Consider the following 5,085-nt stretch of genomic DNA (forward strand, 5'->3'; position numbering starts at 1 on the left):
GCAGGGAACTTGTCATTGTCAGTGCACAGAGAGCCATACATTTATTTCATTTTTTACACATTTTTATTTAAATTCCAGTTAACATACAGTGTAATGTTATTTTAGGTGTACAATATAGTGCTTCAACATTTTCGTACAACACTGGGTGCTCATTGCAAGTGCACTCCTTAATCCCCATCACCCATTTTACCCATCAACCCACCCAGCCTCCCTCTGGTAACAGTTCTCTCTGGTTAAGAGTCTGTTTCTTGGTTTGTCTCCTCTCTCTCTCTTTTTCTCCTTTGTTTCTTAAATTCCACCATAGATTTTAAATAAAGGAATTTCTTTGAATTTTGAAGAAGCGTTTATGAAACTCACTTTCCTATTTTGAAATAAAATACAGAATACAGTGTTTTCAAACTGTAATTTGAAGACTACTTACATTAAAATCACCTGAGATGCTTTTAAAATGCGAACAATCTGGATGCATCATTGCTTTGCTTTATTAGAATTCTGGGAACAAATCCCAGAAATATGCTTTTTACTATAAACTACTTCAGGTAATTCTAATTCACAGTCATGACTGATAACCCCTGGATAATTGTCACATTATCCATCTATAAGAGTAGTTGCTATTAAAGGATGGTTAGAATAATTTGCTTATGTGAGAAGTCTCTGTTAATGGACCATGATGCATTCTTAGAAATACATCACTAGGATATATTAATTCTAAAACTGTGACCGCATAAAATATGTTGTTTATGGACAGAAGAGTAGGTCACTGAGAATTTGCTCAGTGACGTTCAAGGCATCTTTTTCTATTTTTAAATAATTAGCATGAGTGGGAGAGAGGGGAAGAGGGAGAGAGTCCCATGACCCTGCTATCATGATCTGAGCTAAAATTGAGTGGGATTATCCACTGACTGAGCCACCCAGGCCCCCTGAAGTTGAAGGCATCTTAAATATTTATTTACCTGTAGTCACTAAGAGATAAGCTGCTTCCTCTTTTAGTTCTCTGTGCTTTATAAATGTTTTTCTTTAACATAAATATTTAAATAGTCTTTAAATCAAACTATTTTTGTCTAAAGAATCCTTCAAGTAATTTAAATGCCAAATTCTTAAAGCAGGGCCCCCAAATTTAAGAATTACCATCTGAAGTAAAATTTCATTGGATACTCTCTCCTGCTTTGTCAAAGATTAGTTGGCCATACATTTGAGGGTCCAGTTCTGGAGTCTCCATTCTATTCCATTGGTCTATGTGTTTGTTTTTGTGCCAATACCATACTGTCTTGATGATTATAGCTTTGTAGTAGAGGCTAAAGTCTGGGATTGTGATGCCTCCCACTTTGTTTTTCTTCTTCAATATTACTTTGGCTATTTGGGGTCTTTTGTGATTCCATAGAAATTTAAGAATTGTTTGTTCTAGCTTTGAGAAGAATGCTGGTGCAATTTTGTGAGATTGCATTGAATGTGTAGATTGCTTTAAGCAGTATTGACATTTTAACAATATTTATTCTTCCAATCCATGAGCATGGAATGTTTTTCCATTTCTTTGTGTCTTCTTCAATTTCCTTCATAAGCCTTCTATAGTTTTCAGCATACCGATCTTTTACATCCTTGATTAGGTTTATACCTAGGTATTTTATGGTTCTTGGTGCGATTGTAAATGGGATCAGTTTCTTTATTTCTCTTTCTCTTGCTTCATTATTGGTGTATAAAAATGCAACCAATTTCTGTACGTTGATTTTGTACCCTGAGACTTTGCTGAATTCATGTATCAGTTCTAGCAGACTTCTGGTGGAGTCTGTTGGGTTTTCCATGTAGAGTATCATGTTTTCTGCAAAAAGTGGAAGTTTGACTTCTTCTTTGCCAATTTTGATGCCTTTGATTTCTTTTTGTTGTCTGCTTCCTGATGCTAGGACTTCCAACACTATGTTAAACAACAGTGGTGAGGGTGGACATCCCTGTCATGTTAGTCACTTAACAAATGGTGCTGGGAGAACAGGACAGCAACATGCAGAAGAATGAAACTTGACCACTTTTTTACACCATACATGAAAATAAATTCAAAATGTATGAAAGACCTGAATGTGAGACAGGAAACCATAAAAACCCTAGAGGAGAAAGCAGGAAACAACCTCTTTGACCTCAGCCACAGCAATTTCTTACTTGACACATCTCCAGAGACAAGGGAATTAAAAGCAAAAATGAACTGTTGGGACTTCATTAAGATAAAAAGCTTCTGCACTGCAAAGAAAACAATCAATAAAACTAAAGGCAACCGATGGAACGGGGAAAAATATTTGCAAATGACATGTCAGATAAAGGGCTAGTATCCAAAATCTGTAAAGAACTCAGCTAATTCCACACCCAAAAAACAAGCAATCCAATGAAGAAATGGACAGAAGACATGAATAGACACTTCTCCAAAGAAGATATCCAGATGGTTAATGGACACATGAAATGATGCTCAGCATCACTCATCATCAGGGAAATACAAATCAAAGCCACACTGAGATACCACCTTACACCAGTCAGAGTGGCTAAAACAAACAAATCAGGAGACTATAGATGCTGGAGAGGATGTGGAGAAAGAGGAACCCTTTTGCACTGTTGGTGGGAATGCAAACTGGTGCAGCCACTCTGGAAAACAGTGTGGAGGTTCCTTAAAAAATTAAAAATAAAACTACCTTATGACCCAGCAATAGCACTGCTAGGAATTTACCCAAGGGATAAAGCAGTGCTGATGCATAGGGGCACATGTACCCCAATGTTTATAGCAACACTTTCAACAATAGCCAAATTGTGGAAAGAGCCTAAATGTCCATCAACGGATGAATGGATAAAGAAGATGTGGTTTATATATACAATGGAATACTATTTGGCAATGAAAAAGAATGAAATCTGGCCATTTGCAGCAACATGGATGGAACTGGAGGGTATTATGCTAAGTGAAACAAGTCAGTCAGAGAAAGACAAATACCATATATTTTCACTCATGTGTGGATCTTGATTAACTTAACAGAAGACTGTGCGGGATGGGAAGGGGAAAAAGTAGCTACAGAGAGGGAGGGAGGCAAACCATAAGAGACTCTTAAATACAGAGAACAAACTGAGGGTTGATGGGGGATAGGAGAGAGGTGGAAAGTGGGTGATGGGCATTAAGGAGGGCACTTGTTGGGATGAGCACTGGGTGTTTTTTGGAAACCAATCTGACAATATATTTAAAAATAAATAAATTAAATAAATAAATAAATAAATAAATAAATAAAATGAAAAATAAGTAAAATTTCATTTCTATACAATGGGAAAATTAGTTTTTTCATTTCTGTGTTTTCCTCCTTGATCTCAGATGCAGTTTGAAGAAGAAAAGGTTAGGGAGACTTTCATAGAAAGAAATGTATGTCCAGCTGTTGGATCTCCTGATATTGCCACTTTCTTCCATTAGAAGGGCCCTGAGGATCTTGCTGAAGGAAGGGTCACTTGCAGTTTTATGATTCTGCTTAAGAAACATATTCTTCCCAATTCATTCCTTTAAATCAATTATCAGAATTCTGTGAAGCTATTATGTAAATAATATGTAAATAGCTATTATGTAAAGCTATAATGTCTAATTTCAACATTAACCTGTAAATCTCCTGAAGTCAGGATCAGTGTTTTACCTCAAAACTTTACATAGTACTAGGCAAATGGTAGAAGCTTTTTAGGAATATTAGTTATTAAATATTTTAGCCAAATGGATAAGTTAACACACTATTTAAAAAAAAAAAAACCTTATAGCTTTAACGAAGATTTCTTCCTAAATCAGATTTAATAAAAGTTTAAATGTGTGTTTTTAAATAATAATTTTTGATAAATTCTTTATTATTTTGGTTTTGGTCTTTTAGGTATCACTAGACATAGCCAATATGTGAAGCAAATTACTCTGAAGTCTTAATTTGTATTCCTGGGACTTTCTACCTATGGACCAGTGCTACATTTTCTCCTTGCTTTCTCTACTGGGTTTTCTGTAACAATGGTCCTGGGAAACCTCCTTGTGTTTACAGTGACCTTTGATCCTCATTTACATTACCCCTCATGTACTTCCTTTTAGCTAAACTCTCCTTTATTGATTTGTGTCTTTCCACCTTAAGGGTTTCTAAGATGATTGTGACCTGTATTCTGGGCACAAAACCACATACTTTCAGGAGTGTGTCACCAGATGTTTGCCCTTCATGTCCTGGGTGGATCCGAGATGGTCCTGCTCATCGCCATGGTCTTGGACAGATATGTGGCCATATGCAAGCCCCTCCACTACCTGACTATCATGAGCCCACAGATGTGCATTTTGCTTCTGTCCGTTGCTTGGGTTATTGGCCTCATTCATGCAGTGGTCCAGGTAGCTTTTGTTGTCCATTTGCCTTTTTGTGGTCCTAATGAGATAGATAGCTTTTACTGTGACCTTCCTTGGCTTATCAAACTTGCCTGCACAGACACCTACAGAATGGAATTCATGGTTACTGCCAACAGTGGGTTCATTTCCATGGGCACCTTCTTCTTAGTGCTTATCTCCTATATCTTCATCCTGGTCACTGTATGGAAACGTTCCTCAGGTGGTTTGTCTAAAGCCTTTTCTACTCTGTCAGCTCACATCACTGTGGTGGTTTTGTTCTTCGGACCGTGCATCTTTGTTTATGTGTGGCCATTTCCCACAGTGCCAGTGGATAAGTTTTCTTGCCATTTTGGACTTTATGATCACACCCATTCTGAATCCCATTATCTACACATTGAGGAACAAGGACATGAAGTTGGCAATGAGGAGACGGAGTTTGAGGATGATCTTCTAAATAGCTCTAAATGAGAAAACAAGTCATGCCTTCTGCAAGCAATACTTTATGCACAAGTATTGAAGGGTTAAATATTATCTTAAGACCATTTGTTTTCTTTATTTCAGTAGCACAAATATCTTGGGTAGTTTATTTCATATTAAAGGCCAATAGTGTGATTATAAATTTATTTAAGGCTATTTTGCATATTTTAAGATTTTAAATTACTGAAATACACTTTTTGTTTCACTTACATATCGACTGGTCTATAGAATCTTGGAAAGTTTTTTGAATTTCAAGG

The 5,085-nt window shown here is 36.6% G+C and overlaps 1 pseudogene; it reads left to right on the top strand.

Moving 5' to 3' along the window:
* The first annotated feature begins 3,882 nt into the window (after positions 1 to 3,882).
* Positions 3,883 to 4,819, top strand: LOC121025322 (olfactory receptor 4F6-like; annotated as a pseudogene).
* Positions 4,820 to 5,085: the final 266 nt, after the last annotated feature.

This window comes from Herpailurus yagouaroundi, unplaced genomic scaffold (assembly GCF_014898765.1).
Source record: "Herpailurus yagouaroundi ecotype Mexico unplaced genomic scaffold, PumYag 67616, whole genome shotgun sequence".
Classification (NCBI taxonomy): domain Eukaryota; kingdom Metazoa; phylum Chordata; class Mammalia; order Carnivora; family Felidae; genus Herpailurus; species Herpailurus yagouaroundi.